Source organism: Aethalodelphis obliquidens, unplaced genomic scaffold (assembly GCF_003676395.1).
Source record: "Aethalodelphis obliquidens isolate GAN/ISIS:26980383/991018 unplaced genomic scaffold, ASM367639v1 scaffold34, whole genome shotgun sequence".
Lineage (NCBI taxonomy): Eukaryota > Metazoa > Chordata > Mammalia > Artiodactyla > Delphinidae > Aethalodelphis > Aethalodelphis obliquidens.
Genome location: NW_020837978.1, coordinates 1,549,284 through 1,567,697, shown reverse-complemented (window position 1 = coordinate 1,567,697; position 18,414 = coordinate 1,549,284). Strand labels below are relative to the sequence as shown.

Genomic DNA, 18,414 nt, shown 5'->3' with positions numbered 1-18,414 from the left:
CTAGAGTGAACGGCCACCTCCAGGCTGTGACCACGGCATTGACCATCTGAGACCATCTCCCACACCAGGGGCAGAGGTACTGTTTTCTAGCTCAGTGCAGGTTTCCCTGGACCCACAGCCAATCGTAGCTGGCCACTCATCAGAGCTTCTCAGCAAGCATGAGCCTCGAGGCTCAGCAGTTTCACTTCTGCAATCCTGCCTTCCGACACTGGGACTTAGGATACTTTCCACAAGATGGAGGGAGTATCAAGGTAACCGCATAAAATTCACACTCATTTATGCTTTTTTTTTTTTTTTTTCAAACTTGAAAATTCAAATTCCCCATCTGCTCACAGATCCTTGTCTGGCATTAACCAGACGCAGTGATACCCTTACATTATAGAGTGGGTGCAGAGTCAAGGAAGTGAATTGAATTTACAGCAGTTACCCTTTTTTGCCAAGAAACTCATCCAACTGGGGTTGGAAAACCAACCCTCAAATGTTGGGTATTAATTGGACCCTTGGCCAAGGCAATCGCTCTATCAGCCAATTAAGGCCCATGGAGCAAGAGAGAACTGTCATCCAAAGCCAACACACACAGCTCACGCCTGGTCACACGCCATTTCCTCCCGCCACCCCTTCATCTCCAGCGACTGGAGTTTCCCTTCTTCAGTCTGCTGGCAAAATCAGGGGGCTTTGAAAGCTCTCCAGGACCCAGCTACCCATGAGTATTAAAAAAAAAAGCCACAACTAGTTATTGAAACTTGTGGAAAGTTTGTGAATTTTCAATGCGGGTCCAGGAGGAGTTTGTGTTCTTCTGGAAAGAGACGATGACAAGCAGGGAACCAAGAGGAGTGGGAATTCTGGGGGCCGGTGGGCGGGTCGAATCAGCATGGAAGACAGTTTCCCACCATCTTTCTTTCCAATGTGGAAAGGAATCCGTACTCAGGACCTGCACTCTATCGTGAGTATTTCTAGCTCAATAGGTACTAGTAACAAACGTGTTGCCCATCTCTTATTAGTAAGACACACCAACCAGAAGCTTCCGCATCACTGGACTTCAACTGGAATCCAGACCGTGTCACTTTCTAGTCAAGAAACCCTGGGCGGGAACTTAAAACTCTCAAATGTCCATGCTGTCGACCTCGGTTGCCAAATGGTTTAAGTGAAAACTGCTTCACACACTTAACACACAGTACATCTCAGTAACTTAACCACTGGCACTACTGCTCCCCGATGACCATTTCCCCCAATCCTCCCTAAATCAGTAGGCGATTCCCCTCCACAAAAACAAGTATGAGATTGGATGTGAATTCAAGCCCCAAATCTGGATGACTGTTTGCTAACAGAGGCTGTGGCGTTCCTATGCGCAAGTATATACATGCAGTCCCGGTTAAGCCCTGGGAGACTTTCTGGTGGACTGCGGAGTGTCGGTACGCAGCCCCATGTGTAAGAAGCAGCAAGACTCTTTTCATATCTGACCAGAGGGGCAGAGAACCGAGGCAACTGCAATACAATTTCGGCCAAAGAGGGCAGGTTCACTTGAAAGATTCCAATCAGTAAGGGACAAGTAAAGGCTTTTTATGGATGGAATTACCTGGAAAGTTACTTCAGGCTCCCACAGCATCAGCATCCAGGGACGTGGCTCCCTCCAGCGCACAATCCGTGTGGTCGCGCACAGATGCAGTAATAACCGGTTATGATGGGCTGAGCTGGGGAGAAGGTAGGGGACATTCCCCGGTTGACAGTCATCGGCTCATGGGTCTCGATGGCAAAAGAAGTTGTCACTTGACTGAGTGGTGGCTCCGTGGGGCAGTGTCAGCAAGATCTACAGCTGGAAGAAAGCCAACATGATGGTCAAAAGCACAGAAACATTATATTTTGACCTTTCTGGCGTTACTGCTGGCAGTTATCCAAGATTTGGGACAGTCGGTTTTTTTCCATGAAAAATTTAGTGGCTACCACAATAATTCATGGAGTATCCTTAGAATTCTTTGCTTCCAAGCCAAACACGAAGAGTGTTATGAAAAAAATCACCCAGTGCATTCACCTGCGCTCGACTTCCCCATCCTTCGTTAAACCTTGTCATCTTCACATTTCTTGACATGCTTCCCTTTCCCACATCTGCCCTGACTGTTAAAGCAATACTGATGGCCCATCCACCATGTATTTTTATTGAGTTTCCTCAATATAAGTGAAATAAGTGGACAGGAGGGGACTGGGTTAGGACTGCACGTCGGGAAAATGCCTGTGTACTCTAAGTGTTCAGGGCTTAGTGACAAAGCAATCCATCCCCCGTGAGGGTCAAGTCATGTGCCAAAGACTCTGAAGATTTTAACAGAGAAGATGGAAAATTCTCTTCCAGGCAAAGAGACCCATCAAAACAGACTCTGCAGACTATAAAATGAGCCACAGGGGATTCACAGATGAGCCAAAGGCGTGTCCTGGGCGGATGGCGCCCCGCCTTCCCCACCTTGTGCAGCCTCTCCCACGGCACCAGACCGTGGTCTTTCCAATCCCTGCCTTGCCCCGGGGGGCATGTTTCCCCACCCACTACTAGACACAGTCCGTGCGGCACCCAAGGCCTAATCCCCGGATACCGAGGGCGGGAGGGACCGGCTCTTCCTCCAGAGGACACTGGTTCTAGGGGCCTGAAACTTACAACTTAACCTTTAAAAACTGCAATTTTAAAATATGTTGCATTTGTAAATTGGAAACTCATGAACTCTTTCAACCGCAGAGAAATGACGACATTAATAAAAGCCCTAATGAAATAATAAAAAGCAGGGTGCTGTTCAGGGGCCTCACTGCCATCTCAACACCCACGGATGAGGCAGGTGAAAGCCAAGATGAGTGAGAGGGCCGATTGTTGCCCCCCGTCCTGAGCACCGGAAAGTCAGGCTAGAGCTCTCACCTCCCTCCTGCTAAGAGCACGGGCCTGGGTCCCAGGTGCCAGGAGGGTGAGGGAGGGCAAGGGCTGACTACCGTCTCCACGGCCCCAGTGACCCAGAGCTTTCTGTCTGTTCCACCACAGGATCCCATCCACATGCCATAGAATAGGTACTTCTCTGCACGCTTTACAAATGAGGATTCCAAGACACAGAGACTCAGAGTAACTCGCCCGTTACACAGTTAACATGTTGCAGGACTTGTGATCAGAATCAGAGCCACGACTGTTGGGCACGCAGTATTTGGCACAGATTTAAAACCCATCTTAACCACTGTATCAGCACATCTCAAACTGACCATGCATTCCAGCCACCCAGGGAATCTTGTCAAAATGCAGATTCGGATTTTATCGGTCCGGTGGGGCCTGTGACTCTGCATTTCTGACCGGCTCCCAGGTAGTGTGGGTGCTGCAGGTCTTTGAGGAGTGAGGTGCTACATAATGCTCCCTCCTCTACATCTAAAGGGGGCGCCCACAAGTGGGAGAGGGAGGGGTGCCGAGGGGGCAGAAGCAGGAAGGGAGCAAGCTTTCCTTCCACAAAATGTCCCGTCCCCTAATGTGCATGTGACAGTTAAGAAACTCTAAAGTCCAAAACTTTCTTCCATGAACTCTCTTAACTTGGAATCGAATTCAGGCCCCGTGTGTCCATCTCACATATGCGATGTCTTTTCTGGAACACCTGGGCCTCAGCAGATCGGCCCAGTTTTGCATCGTAAGAAATCAGCCTTCAGGAGGAAGACTCTCCCCCAGGATGAAACCTCAGGACAGGGTAACGGTCACAGGTGAATGAGTCCTGCCACACACTCTGTGGGGAAGCGCAAGCTGCTTCCCCCCAGGGACACCCCAAAGTCAGCGAGGTCATCCAGGACTGGCCTCTGCCTGGGAGTGGTATCTACTGCTCAGTGACACTTCCTTCTTTGTGGAGTTTTTGGGGACACTTCACGGAAGCTGTGCTTTATTTTCACTGAGAGCATCAGGGGTGACCCTCGAGAGTGAGGTCAGGACACGGAGGGACACTTCAAAGACATGTGCAGGCCTCTGAGACTTCGGCCCAGCATGCACGACAGGAAGGAACTCGGGGGCTGGGCCTGGGCCTGAGCGGGGCAAGCGTCGCCCCCGCTGGCTTCTTGTGTCGCCCTTGGTTCCTGCTCACTCGGGGGCATCCTCCGTCTCCCCCACACGCGTAGCCTCTCACAGTTCTGGAGGCCAGCAGTCTGAGGTCACGGTTTCAGCGGGACCGCGCCCCTGCAGAGGCCCTCAGGGAGAGCCCGTCCTCCGCCTCCTCCAGCTTCCCGTGGCTCCAGTGCACCTTTGCTTCGGCTGCATCGCTGCAGCCTCTGCCTCTGTGGTCCCACGGCCTCTCCTCTCCTCCCTGGGTCTCCCTCCTGTATGTCTCCTATGAGGACACCTGTCATTTGAGTTCGGGCCACCCAGATAATCCAAGATGACCTCATCTCCAGATCCTTCACTTGATCACATCTGCAAAGACCCTTTTTCCAAAAAGGTCACATTCACAGGTTCTGGGAATTAAGACATGGACATATCTTTTGGAGGGGCTGTCATTTCAGCCCCCACTATGTAGATAGATATTATTTAGGGCTTCCATTAATAAGCTCCATTTTATTAAATTCCTCCAGTGTTCAATCTAATTTATCCTCTTCTTCTAGTTGCATAACTATTGCAACTGAAACAACTGTGAGTCCCCGGCATCAGTTCTACCGTGTCATTTTGGGCCACAAGCTCACAAAAGACTACATTTTTAAAAGGATGATTGTCAAACCAGATGCCAGGAGCTCTCCTGAGACACTCTATAATTCAAACCACAGGCTCCCAGGCTCTGTTTTAAGAAGGACAGTCCTGTAATAAAAATACCATATGTACTCTCCTTGCCCTTCCACAGGCTGAGTTGCACAAAAGCCTGTCACCTGTGAGCAGGCGAGCTTCTGCAACCTGATGGGTGGGTGCAGAGCAAGTACTTGCTTGAAATCTTTCAGCCGAGAAAGAGTCACCATGTCCACAGCCCCAAGACCGGGGTTCCAGGGATGCAGCTGTCGTAGAAGGAATGTCTATGGAGAAAGGTTTTTTAAGAGTAGCCCATTTCTTTAATCTTCCATTCCTCACTGCTGAAAGAACTAAAAAAAACGTAATCTGTTTGGGCCAGTGGAAGAGGAAGACTGGGGTTTATTTCTGCTTCACTTCCAAAATGCAAACAAGCAAAAGAAAACTTTAGATTTTCTCTGCATCCCAGATTGGTCAGGGTGGGAATTTGCCGCATGGCTGTCAATGAAAGTGGACTGAAGTGTGATTGGATGGGTGTAAGGCAGCGTGCCCAGAAGAAAGGGGGAAATGTAAAATGGACTGGAAAAGCTAAAAGAAAGAAAAACAAGTCTTTATCAAGAAAAGATTTAAATACACAGCAGCTGGGTATAATAAATATATTTGTTCATTTTAATTGATCAAACATCTCTCTTAATCTATAACTTTCGTTTTTCATGTCAGTGAAAATTCTCTGACTCAGCGTATAAAATAGCTAATAGAGTTTTTTTATTGCCACAACCTAGCCATATTTCCCTTGATGTGCCAAAATAAAACATAAAGAAACTCTGGTTATTGTTTTTAAAAGACTTAATTCCAGCCGTCATATAACATCTCTCTGGCAACATGAGAGCGACACTCAGCCCAGTTAGGAACACAAACCCTCAGCAGCACTTCTGGTTTCTAGACACCATCTAACGTCTGGCTCACTTCTGTTCCATGTTATCTTTCATTTTATGCAAATACTTTTTTCATTTTTCCAATGTATTCTTGGATATATACAGATATTTACACACCAAATTACATGAAGAATTAAAAAAATGCTCCAAGTGGAAACCACCTTTACGTCTCTGTTTTGTTCTGGGTATTTCAGGCAAAGAAAATTTAATCCGTGTAAGTGTTCATATAAGTAGCTCCAACAATCCATATACGTATCTCAACATTTATCTTCCTTTTTTCTTTGTTTCTGTTGGAAGCTTCTTTACTTAAAAAAAAAAAAAAAATCTTGCAATACAGCATCCCTTTGAATAGAAATTCCATTAATAGGCCAGGATTATGTAGGAAATAAAGTGAACTAGGACCGGTATTATTCACTTATACTTACAGTTTAATACCATATTATTAAATTTTCAGTTCCTATTATTAAAATGACATTTATATCCTGTTCAACTGCCTGGATAAAAAAAAAAAACAGCTCTTGAGAAGCATGGTGTCCAAATGCAGAATAAACTATAATACTTAGAATTAATTGCTTCTATTACTCAAAAAAATAAAAAGTATAATGTAAATGCTAAAGGTTGCAAAGAACAGCTGGAAAATATTGCCCTCTTGATAGAAGTTACCTTAATTGTGAAATAATTCCCAAGCCAGAATATCATTATTTAAATTTGCTTTTCTATCCCCTGGGCAAGATTTTATTATTCTGTGTCTAACTAATAAAGTTTCCCTCAGTTGTTTATTTGCAGTTATTGCTGTCAGTTGCCAAGCCAATAAAATACATAAACTCTATTATCACAAGAAATATGTGTGTTTTATAGACATTTATAGTAAATTTTCTTTGCATTTTACAGGTTCTGTAACCAATACTGAGTCTCTAAACATCCAAGACAGCTTCTGCCCTGAGGGAGCATTTCCCAGCTGCTACATTAAACATTAGTCACTACCTATTTTGTAAGATTTTTAAATTAATGCATGTTATGACTCCACATTTAATTAGTACTCCATTCATCCAACTGAGCACCTACTGGATGCCAGGTGCTGTGTCAGGCCTGGGGGATGAATAAGATCTCACCAGTGACGGAGAGCTCAGTGTTTCCTCACCATATAGACAGTGTAGACCTTGGGAAGGGATAGTGAGGATACACCTTCCAGCTTTTACTTTAATATAATTTAAACAGAGCTTCTTTACCAGGGAATTCACAAGCCAATTGCCAAAACTAAAAGAAAATAATACTGATGATGATGATGATCATAATAATTATAGTAAGAAAAATATTTGAAGAACATGGAGGATAACATAGCAACCTAGAGAACAGAATCAGGGGACAATGGACCGAGTAAACAGGAGGCGGGACCAGCAGGACCAGCATCAGCCTAACTGGTCACCACAGCTGACATCCTGGGCCAGCTCTCAGTCCCCAGTACTAGTTAGATGCATGTGAGGGATATTTATACATAAATACAGTTGATTCTCCTTATTTGCAGTGCACTGACTTAGTGACACTGACCGGGGCTCCTGGGGAAACACAGGGTTAGGTTCCCATGAGCCTCTGGCCACAACATTCTTGTTAACTGACCAACACAGAACCATGTTTTATGTGAGCTTCTGTTCAGATACACCTTATTTAGTATCTACTGTTGACTCATTAACGCTGAGCTCATGGCCCACAGCACTGTGACTCAGGCCTGGATGAGGTTCACCCAGCACAGGCATTTTCTCCTTGAGGGGCGTCACAGCCCTCTTGCCTTTAGGAGGACCAGACAGCTTCATCACTCTCTCGGGGGCCACCATAAACACCAAAAAAGGACAAAAGTGCAAAAACTGGGCCCGAAATTGACCCATGAAAGGACACTTCTTTACGGTCTGAGAGGTGAACCAAAGACGTGGAGCGTCAGCCTGGCCTGGACCACGTGCATCAGTCAGCTCCAACTCTTTGCTGCTCTGGGAATGACCACGAAAGCCCTGCTGAGTGCTGATCTGGGGGGTACGAATATACTGAGTAGTGAGTAGTTAGTACGTAGGTGAATGCACAGATTCTGAGGGCCAGTTTTAGACTTTTTATTGTGAAAATGTTCAAACATACAGAAAAGTAGAGAGACCGTTGTCAACCGAAGACACAACCTAAAAGTTGAGAATTATGTTTTATTCGGGGACATTACTGAGGACTATAGCCCGGGAAACAGCCTCTCAGATCGCCCTGAGGAACTGCTCCAAAGAGGAAAGGGAGGAGCCAGGATACACAGGAGTTTTTACTGGGAAAAAAAACAAAAACAACAACAAAAACACATGTAGTCAAACATCAAAAGATTACTGCTAATCATAAAAAACATGCATTTCAAGTTAATGATTTTAGTGTTTTTCTATCTATGGGAAGATGCAAGAGCCTGGGCTCATTGAAATTATTCCTTAGATACACATCTTAACTATCTATGGCCAGAATCCTGTTTTCCTCCATCCCAAGTTCCCTCAGGGTACACTGTCAGGTCAGCTACAGAGGCTGATGGCTTGATGGTTTCAACAACCTTTGTTTACTGATATGGCAGGAGACATTCTTTGTCTTCTCATTAATGTTTTTATTCTATCTGAATCTCTTTTTTCAAAATTACCTCTATGGAGGGGTGGAGTCAAGATGGCGGCATGGGAAGATGCAGAGTTTGCATCTCCCCAGAATTAGGGCACCTGCTGGATGCTGGTGGGGGACCTCAACACCCAAGGAGATGGGAGGACCCCCCAAGCAACTGGGTAGGACATAGGGGTAAGTGAGGGGGGAGAAGTGGAGGCCGGACAAGACCGGCACCCCTGAGGGGTGGCTGGGAGCAGGGAGAGGTTCCCACGCCTGGAGGGACTCGCAGGGGCTCGGAAGATCAGCAGGGAGTGTGCCTAGCATTTCCCCTGCCCCATCGGGCCCCGGGAAGCCTGCTGGGCTCCTGGGCCAGGTCCTCCGCCCTCCGAGGGTCCTTCCAGGCCTCGTGGGTCCTAGGGGCATAGGAGGGAGGCAGTGGGAGAAGAGGAGAGGCAGACAGGGAGGGGCCCTCCAGATCAGAGGATCAGAGGAGGCAAGGAGGGCGTTTCCCCCTCCCACTCGGGTCCAGTGAGCCTGCTGAGGTCCTGGACCTGGTCCTCCGCCCTCCAAGGCCAGAGGTACTCCTGGGTCCCTCCTGATGTGTTGAGCCTAAGTCCCGCCCCACACACACCCAGGGCCTTTTCCAGCCAGCCCTGTGGATCCCAAGCATAGGCCTTGCCTACCACCTAGACCCTGCCCCTGCCTAAGCCCTGCACCCCACAGCCAAGGCCTTTTATGGCTTTTTTTTGGTTGTTCCTCCTCTTTTTTTTACTATTGTGGTTCTGTTTTACCTTCTGGTTGTTGTTTCATCTACATTTTTATTTTTTTATTCTTTCTAACATATCTGTTAGTTTTCTAATCTTATTTTATTTTTTACTTTGTCACTGTTTCGTTTTTTTTTTTTTTTTTTGCTGTCCCATGTGGCTTGCAGGATCTGGGTTCATGAGCCAGGGGTCGGGCTGAAGCTCCAGGAGCTCTGAGTCCAAACCACTGGACTAACAGAGAACCTCAGACCCCAGGGAATATTCATCGAAGTGAGGTTTCCTGGAGGTCCTCATCTCGGCACCAAGACCCAGCTCTACCCAACAGCCTACCAAACTCCAGTGCTGGAAGCCTCAGGCCAAATAACCAGTAAGAGAGAAACACAAACCCACCCATCAAAAAAAAAAAAAAAAATGAGATAACAAACAAATATGTCACAGATGAAGGAGCAAAGTAAAAACCTACAAGACCAAGTAAATGAAGAGGAAATAGGCAACCTACCTGAGAAAGAATTCAGAGGAATGATAGTAAAGATGATCCAGAATCTTGGAAATAGAATGGAGGCACAGATTGAGAAAATGCAAGAAATGTTTAACAAAGATCTAGAAGAACTAAAGAACAAACAGAGATGAACAACCCAATAAATGAAATGAAAAATACACTAGAAGGAATCAATAACAGAATAACTGAGGCAGAAGAATGAATAAGTGAGCTGGAAGACAGAAAGGTGAAAATAACTGCCAAGGAACAGAATAAAGAAAAAAGAATGAAAAGAATTGAAGACAATCTCAGAGACCTCTGGGACAACACTAAACTCACCAACATCCAAATTATAGGGGTCCCCAGAAGAAGAAGAGAAAAAGAAAGGGTCTGAGAAAACATTTGAAGAGATTATAGTGGAAAACTTCCTAACATGGGAAAGGAAATAGTCACCCAAGTCCAGGAAGCATAGAGAGTCGCATATAGGATAAACCCTAGGAGAAACACACCAAGACACGTATTAATCAAACTAACAAAAATTAAATTCAAAGAAAAAATATTAAAAGCAGCAAGGGAAAAGCAAAAAATAACATACAAAGGAATCCCCATAAGGTTATCAGCTGATTTTTCAGCAGAAACTCTGCAGGCCAGAAGGGAGTGGCAAGATATACTTAAAGTGATGAAAGAGAAAAACCTACAACCAAGATTACTCTACCTAGCAAGGCTCTCATTCAGACTCGACAGAGAAATCAAAAGCTTTATAGACAAGCAAAAGCTAAGAGAATTCAGCAACACCAAACCAGCTTTACAACAAATGCTAAAGAAACTTTAGGCGGGAAACACAAGAGAAGAAAAAGATCCACAAAAACAAACCCAAAACAATTAAGAAAATGGTAATAGGAACATACATATTGATAATAACCTTGAATGTAAATGAATTAAATGCTCCAACCAAAAGACACAGACTGGCTGAATGGATACAGAAACAAGACCCATATATATGCTGTCTACAGGAGACCCACTTCAGACCTAGGGACACATACAGACTGAAAGTGAAGGGATGGAAAAAGATATTCCATGCAAATGGAAATCAATGAGTAGCAATACTCATATCAGATAAAATAGACTTTAAAATAAAGACTGTTACAAGAGATAAGGAAGGACACTACATAATGATCAAGGGATCAATCCAAGAAGAACATATAGCAATTATAAATATTCATGCCCCCAACATAGGAGCTCCTCAATACATACGGCAAATGCTAACAACCATAAAAGGGGAAATCAACAGTAACACAATAATAGTAGGGGACTTTAACACCCCACTTACACTAATGGACAGATCATCCAAACAGAAACTAAATAAGGAAACACAAGTTTTAAATGACACAATAGATCAGATAGATTTAACTGATATTTATAGGACATTCCACCCAAAAGTGGCAGAATACACTTTCCTCTCAAGTGCCCATGGAATATTCTCCAGGAGAGGTCACATCTTGGGTCACAAATCAAGCCTCGGAAAATTTAAGAAAATTGAAATCATATCAAGCATATTTTCTGACCACAATGCTGTGAGACTGGAAATCAATTACAGGAAAAAACCTGTAAAAAACACAAACACATGGAGGCTAAACAGTGCACTACTAAATAACCAAGAGATCCCTGAAGAAATGAAAGGAGAAATCAAAACATACACAGAAACGAATGACAACAAAAATATGACGACCCGAAACCTATGGGGTGCAGCAAAAGCAGTTCTAAGAGGGAAGTTTATAGCAATTCAATCTCACCTCAAGAAACAAGAAAAATCTCAAATACACAATGTAACATTATACCTAAAGCAACTAGAGAAAGAAGAACAAAGAAAACCCAAAGTTAGTAGAAGGAAAGAAATCATTAAGATCAGGGCAGAAATAATTGAAATAGAAATGAAGAAAACAATAGCAAAGATCAATAAAACTAAAAGTTGGTTCTTTGAGAAGATAAACAAAATTGATACACCCTTAGCCAGACTCATCAAGAAAAAGAGGGAGAGGATGCAAATCAATAAAACTAGAAGTGAAAAAGGAGAAATCACAACTGACACAGCAGAAATACAAAGGATTATGAGACTACTACAAACAACTATATGCCAATAAAATGGACAACCACAAAGAAATGGACAAATTCCTGGAAAGGTACAATTTTCCAAGACTGAACCAGGAAGGATTAGAAATACAAACAGACCTATCACAAGTAATGAAATTGAAACTGTAGTTAAAAATCTTGAACAAACAGAAGTCCAGGACCAGAAGACTTCACAGGTGAATTCTATCAAACATTTAGAGAGGAGCTAACACCCATCCTTCTCAAACTCTTCCAAAAAATTACAGAGGGAGGAACACTCCCAAATTCGTTCTACAAGGCCACCATCACCCTGATACTAAAACCAGACAAAGATATCACAAAACAAGGAAATTACAAACCAATATCACTGATGAACACAGATGCAAAAATTCTCAACAAAATACTAGCAAACAGAATCCAACAACACATTAAAAGGATCATACACCATGATCAAGTGGGATTTATCCCAGGACTTCAAGGATTCTTCAATATATGCAAATCAATCAATGTGATATACCATATTAAGAAATTAAGGAATAAAAAACGTATGATCTTCTCAATAGATGCAAAAAAGGCTTTTGACAAAATTCAATACCAATTTATTATAAAAACTCTCCAGAAAATGGGCACAGAGGGAACCTACCTCAACATAATAAAGGCCATTTATGACAAACCCACAGCAAACATCATACTCAATGGTGAAAAACTGAAAGCATTTCCACTAAGATCAGGAACAAGACAAGGATGTCCACTCTCACCACTCTTAATCAGCATAGTTCTGGAAGTCCTAGCCACAGCAATCAGAGAAGAAAAAGAAATAAAAGGAATACAAATTGGAAAAGAAGAAGTAAAACTGTCACTGTCTGCAGATGACATGATACCATATATAGAAAATCCTAAAGATGCCACCAGAAAACTACTAGAACTAATCAATGGATTTGGTGAGGTTGCAGGATACAAAATTAATGCACAGAAATCTCCGGCATTCCTATACATTAACAACAAAAAATCAGAAAGAGAGATTAACAAATAATCCCATTTACCATCGCAACAAAAAGAATAAAATACCTAGGAATAAACCTACCCAAGGAGGCAAAAGACTTGTACTCAGAAAACTAAAACACTGATGAAAGAAAACAAAGATGACAGAAACAGATGAAGAAATATACCATGTTCTTGGATTGGAAGAATCAATATTGTGAAAATGACTATACTACCGAAAGCAGTCTACAGATTCAGTACAACCTCTATCAAACTACCAATGGCATTCTTCACAGAATTAGAACAAAAAATTTTACAATTCATCTGGAAACACAAAAGACCCCGAATAGCCAAAGCAATCTTGAGAAAGAAAACTGAAGCTGGAGGAATCAGGTTCCCCAACTTCAAACTATACTACAAAGCTACAGTAATCAAGATAGTAAGGTATTGGCACAAAACCAGAAATATAGCTCAATGGTACAGGATAGAAAGCCCAGAGACAAATCCACACACATATGGTCACCTAATTTATGATGAATGAGGTAAGAATATATAATGGAGAAAAGACAGCCTCTTCAATAAGTGGTTCTGAGAAAACTGGACAGCTACATGTAAAAGAATGAAATTAGAACACTACCTAACACCATATACAAAAATAAACTGAAAATGGATTAAAGACCTAAATGTAAGACTGGACACTATAAAACTCTTAGAGGAAAACATAGGAAAACCACTCTTTGATATAAACCACAGCAAGATCTTTTCTGACCCATCTCCTAGAGTAATGAAAATAAAAACAAAAATAAACAAACGGGACCTAATTAAACTTAAAACCTTTTGCACACCACAAGTAAACCACAAACAAGATGAAAAGACAACCCTCAGAATGGGAGAAAATATTTGCAAATGAAGCAACAAAGGATTAATCTCCAAAATACACAAACAGCTCATGCAGCTCAATATCAAAAAAAAAACAACCCAATTAAAAAATGGGCGGAAGACCAAAAGAGACACTTCACCAAAGAAGACACACGGATGGCCAAGAGGCACATGAAAAGATGCTCACCATCACTAATTATTGGAGAAATGCAAATCAAAACTACAATGAGGTATCACCTCATACAGGTCAGAATGTCCATCCTCAAAAAATCTACAAACGATAAATGCTGGAGAGGGTGTGGAGAAAAGGGAACCCTCTTGCACTGTTGGTGGGAATGTAAATTGATACAGCCACTACGGAGAACAGTATGGAGGTTCCTTAAAAAACTAAAAATAGAACTACCATATGACCCAGCAATCCCACTACTGGGAACATACCCAGAGAAAACCATAATTCAAAAAGACACATGCACCCCAATGTTCACTGCAGCACTACTCACAATAGCCAGGACATGGAAACAACCTAAATGTCCAACAATAGATGAATGGATAAAGAAGATGTGGTACATATATACAATGGAATATTATTCAGCCATAAAAAGGAATGAAATTGGGTCACTTGTAGAGATGTGGAGGACCTAGAGACTGTCATACAGAGTGAAGTAAGCCAGAAAGAGAACAACAAATATCATATATTAACGCATGTATGTGGAATCTAGAAAAATGGTACAGATGAACCTATTTGTAGGGCAGGAATAGAGAGGTAGACGTAGAAAACGGACATGTGGACACAGCGGGGGAATGGGAGGAGGGGATGTATTGGGAGACTAGGTTTGACATAACTACACTACCACGTGTAAAACAGATAGCTAGTGGGAACCTGCTGTGTAGCACAGGGAGCTCAGCTCGGTGCTCTGTGATGTCCTAGATGGGTGGGATGGGTTGTGGGGGTGGGGTGGGAGGGATGTCCAAGAGGGAGGGGATATGTGTATATCTATAGCTGATTCACTTCGTTGTACAGCAGAAACTAACACAACACTGTAAAGCAATTTTACTCCAATAAAAACAAAACAAAATTACCTCTAATGACCTACATGCTTCAGAAAGTGGAACCTGTGCTTGCCCTTTTCAGATGACAGCAGATGAGGACATGGTCCATTTGGCTGACGGGTGCTCCCTCAGCTGAGTTCTTTGAGAATCAGTCATGAACAGAAACCATACTGAATCTGTCATAACCCACAAATAGGAATGATATAAATACATGTAAAAAAAAGGCTTTTATTAAAAAAAAACAGGGATTAATGGGTGAAAAGAGAATTTATCCATTGAGAAATGTGTAAATCATACTTCCTGTCAATTAGAGTCCTGCAGGAGCCTAAAGTTGACAGCATCTTGCAGCCAGGGATGAAGCAGCAATTACCCATGTTTGCAGAGCATTTTGGTGGATTCTAACCAACCTAATGTACTGTAGAAAACTGACCCCAAAAAGCTGGTCCAAGTAAGTGTCCTGGTTGGAAAAATCAGATGTGAACCCAAGTGTGGGCTACATGGGTGTGAAATTACTGCTCTGAGGAATTTTTTAAAATTTTAAACAGAAACCTCTTTACCCAGAGTTTACAACGCCAACTGCCAAAACTAAAAGAAAATTCTAACCAAATTGGTTAAAAAGAAAGGAAAAGAAATCCTTCTTTTTGGGCAAAGAAGTTAAGGATTCCTTTTCTCTAAGTTTCACATTCATCTTTTTTCAAAAATTTCTTCCCATAAAATGTCACAGCATAGTAAGCACTCGTACCATAAAATCTCAAGGATAATTTCTAAGCAGTTTTGTTTTCACTCACATTCCTGAAATGAATACAGAAATTGAAACGTCCGCCCCTCGCCTGTGAATTTCAGACCCTAAACACATACCTTAGCAGACTTTCAGAGACTAACACATTCTTAACCAAAGACCATTTGGATTACCTTTCCCTCTTCTGTTCATACCATTCTCCATAGCAGGAAAATGTATCATGTATCATATCATTTGCCCCAAACCAATTTTTCCGAGTTTCATGGTCATCATCTCCCTCTTCCTGGAACAGAAAGTCTTGCAAACTTTGCCAACAATAATTCAGACTTTACTGCTGGTCACTTCCTAGGCAAGGCTGTCTTGACAACCAATACCTGGCTTCCTGACGTGCCAGTCTATGTAATGAGATGTTGCTGCCCTGTCGGGTGTATAAATGTTTGAGTGGGATGCAAGGGAGAAAGGTTTACACGCAGCCTCAATTACCTACCCCTGACTAGTCAGGCAAGACAGAAGTAATTGGGATAATGGTTTCTGTTGGGGGTGGGGACAAAATTCAGGAAGCCAGGAACTTAAATAGGACACTGGCCACATGTTAAATTATGTCTCTCTGAGGCACCAGGATGGGGGAAGGGTTAGGGAGAAGTAAGCCAACACCAAATTAGGGTGGCTGGCTTTGCCCTTCATCAGCCCAGTGCTGGCTCACTTCCTGGACCATTCAATCTATCTTCATTTTTCTGGCAGTTGACATTTGCCTGCAACAAGGCATTCCTAAAACGATATGTTCCAAGAATGTCTTCTATTTACATTATAATATTCAACACAGCCCTTATTTCTTAATTCATATAAGTAAAGACATCTTAAACTTCTCATTTTAGTATACAGCAATAGTCTGTGCTCTAATCACATACAGTAACTCTCGGGTTCTTTCTGCCTGGTTAATTTCAGTACAATGTAGTCCTTCTCAGAATAAATAGTTTTATTTCTAAAAGAAAGCATAATAGGGAAGAGTAGGCAGTGAGCCTATGACTTCAGTAAGGAGTCGACTGTCAAATTTCAAATAATCATCTAAAGATTAAATGTCCCTTTTGAAAGGATCAGTAATAATTAGATGGTGACTACTTACCCATCCAACTGGGTTACTTTCCTTAGTAACATTCTTATCTTGGTTTTGGAAATTGTAGAGTGTCCAAAGAATGAACTCATAATGGAAAAATTTTGGGACTTCCCTGGTGGTGCAGTGGTTAAGAACCCACCTGCCAATGCAGGGGACACGGGTTCGAGCCCTGGTCCGGGAAGATCCCACATGCTGCGGAGCAACTAAGCCCGTGCACCACAACTACTGAGCCTGCGCTCTAGAGCCTGCGAGCCACAACTACTGAGCCCACATGCCACAACTACTGAGCCTGTGCTCCAGAGTTTGCGAGCCACAACTCCTGAAGCCCGGGCGCCTAGAGCCTGTGCTCTGCAACAAGAGAGGCCACCGCAATGAGAAGCCCTCACACTGCAACAAAGAGTAGCCCTCCACTTGCCGCAACTAGAGAAAGCCCGTGCACAGCAACAAAGACCCAACGCAGCCAAAAATAAAATTAATTAATTAATTTCAAAAGGTTTAATATCAACTTCTGCTTCAATTTGGGGAAATTTTTTCTACCAAAATTAAATAAACATATCTATTTGTATAATTACTTGGTATTGTTGATGTTGAAAAATTTAATGAAATTAGGATTTTTTTTTTACTTGAAGAGAAACATCATCATGATATTCCTCCCCTAACTCATCTCCTTCACATTCCATATTCATTGTTTCCTGAATCAAACACAATGTGTACATCATACATTAATCACACACCTGGGAGATTCAGCCACCACTTTTTTGACGTGTGTGTGTGTGTGTGTGTGTTAGAAGCTTATTTACTCCATCAGCCATGTCCTTATTGATTCCTTAACGCACTCAACCTTTCACCTCTGTAGACATACACATGTATTTTTGCCATGTAGACAAAATCTGGGCTTTATCTATTTGATTTGCTTGGGCTGAAGGTTCACTGGCCACAGGCTGGGTTCTGTTGCTCAGTCTTTCCACCAACTAAAGCTATTGGGAAAGCCATTCATACCGGCTCTGTGTTTGCAGAGGGGAACAAGATACTATAATTTGAGTTTAACAGAGCATGGCCAGAACGTATGTACATTACCCAGAGTGCAGGAAGGGCACTTGGCCAGGAGAAGCAGATGCATAGAGACAGGGGGTTCTTTCTACTTGCCTGGGCACTTGTCTGGGCCTCCCCTTCCTCCCTTTGGCCATAGCTAGCTCTTCCCTGGCGGACCCTGCCTGCCTTACTCCAGCACAACCAGTTAAGAAGCATGAAAGACAGCTTCAAGACGGCAGTGTAGGAAAATCCTGCACTCACCTCCTCGCCTGACACAACAAATCTACAACTACGTGCAAAATAATTTCCTTGGAAAGGAACCTGAAAACTAGATGAACTGAACCCATAACAAAGGTAGAGGACAGCGTGGGGATGGGCAGGAGAGGCAGAGAGAGGGTCTCACTAAGGAAAAGCCCACACCCCACCCATGGCAATCCACAATTGGGAGGGATCACAAATGTACGAATTTTTTCCCTGAGGAGACAGGGATTTGACCTTCACATCAGGCACCCCACCTCCCGGATCCTCCACATGAGAGACAAAGCCTTCAAAACACCTGGCTTTGAAAACCAGCAGGAGGACGATCAGGCTGCAGGCAACAGAAAATCCACTCCTGAAGGGTCCACACGCAGACACACTCAACCTAAAAACCAGCACAAAACACCAGACTGAAAAGCACACAGACTGTAAGTGAAGGGGACCCACTTACTACTCTTGAAGCATCCGCCAGAGAGGTCGCAACCAGTTGGGATGCTCCCCAGGGACTGAGTCATTGCTGGATTTATTTCTGTGATCTCAGGCTACCTTGCTAGCACCAGTGCTATGAGTGCCATTTTGAAATTCTCCCTCTAATCTGTCAGCTCCTGTGGGTGTGCCCTACTGAGAGCCCTGCCCACTCCTGCACCTCAGCCTCAAGGCCAGCTAAGCACCAACCCCACCCCACCCCCAGGGTGTACAGTGGTTGAGGGCAGTCTTCACAGCCATCAAAGAAATAGCCCCACCAACTAGTGCCCTGCAGGAGCAG

At 43.3% G+C, this 18,414-nt stretch overlaps 1 long non-coding RNA gene across 1 annotated transcript in view; it reads right to left on the bottom strand.

The window, feature by feature from the left end:
* LOC113631664 (uncharacterized) overlaps positions 1-18,195 on the bottom strand; it is a 150,702-nt gene extending 132,507 nt beyond the window's left edge. Inside the window, exons 1-2 of the long non-coding RNA XR_003437481.1 lie at positions 18,100-18,195; positions 1,577-1,813 (exon numbers count right to left, since the gene is read on the bottom strand). This is a non-coding gene — a long non-coding RNA (uncharacterized LOC113631664). The remainder of the gene's footprint in view (positions 1-1,576; positions 1,814-18,099) is intronic.
* Positions 18,196-18,414: the final 219 nt, after the last annotated feature.